Here is a 955-nt window from a genome sequence, read left to right on the forward strand (position 1 = left end):
CACCAGAGGCCGAGAAAACCACCGTCTCATGGGGCCGGACACTCAGGGTCAGGGGAAAATCCAATATATATGTGGTGATATCTCGGGTGCTATTAGAGATAGCGCAATTTACCAAAGTGAATTATCTGCAGGAGGCCCTGGCGCATAAATCTGGGCAGCGGGAACGACCTCGGACCACCAGGGGCCGAGAAGACCACCGTCCCATGGGGCCGGCCACTCAGGGTCAGGGGAAAATCCAATATATATCTGGTGATATCTCGGCTGCTATTACAGATAGCGCAATAAATCAAAGTGCATTGACTGTAGGAGGCCCTGGCGCATGAATCTGTGCAGCGGGAACGACCTCGGACCACCAGGGGCCGAGACAACCAACGTCTCATGGGGCCGGACACTCAGGGTCAGGGAAAAATCCAATATATATCTGGTGATATCTCGGGTGCTATTAGAGATAGCGCAATAAACCAAAGTGAGTTATCTGCAGGAGGCCCTGGCGCCTGAATCTGTGCAGCGGGAACGACCTCGGACCACCAGGGGCCGAGAAAACCACCGTCTCATGGGGCCGGACACTCAGTGTCAGGGGAAAATCCAATATATATCTGGTGATATCTCGGGTGCTATTAGAGATAGCGCAATATACCAAAGTGAATTATCTGCAGGAGGCCCTGGCGCATGAATCTGGGCAGCGGGAACGACCTCGGACCACCAGGGGCCGAGAAGACCACCGTCTCATGGGGCCGGCCACTCAGGGTCAGGGGAAAATCCAATATATATCTGGTGATATCTCGGGTGCAATTAGAGATAGCGCAATAAGTCAAAGGGAATTATCCGCAGGAGGCCCTGGCGCATGCATCTGTGCAGCGGGAACGACCTCGGACCACCAGGGGCCGAGACAACCACCGTCTCATGGGGCCGGACACTCAGGGTCAGGGAAAAATCCAATATATATCTGGTGATA

The sequence above is a fragment of the Nomia melanderi genome, unplaced genomic scaffold (genome assembly GCF_051020985.1).
Source record: "Nomia melanderi isolate GNS246 unplaced genomic scaffold, iyNomMela1 scaffold0014, whole genome shotgun sequence".
Taxonomy (NCBI): Eukaryota; Metazoa; Arthropoda; class Insecta; order Hymenoptera; family Halictidae; genus Nomia; species Nomia melanderi.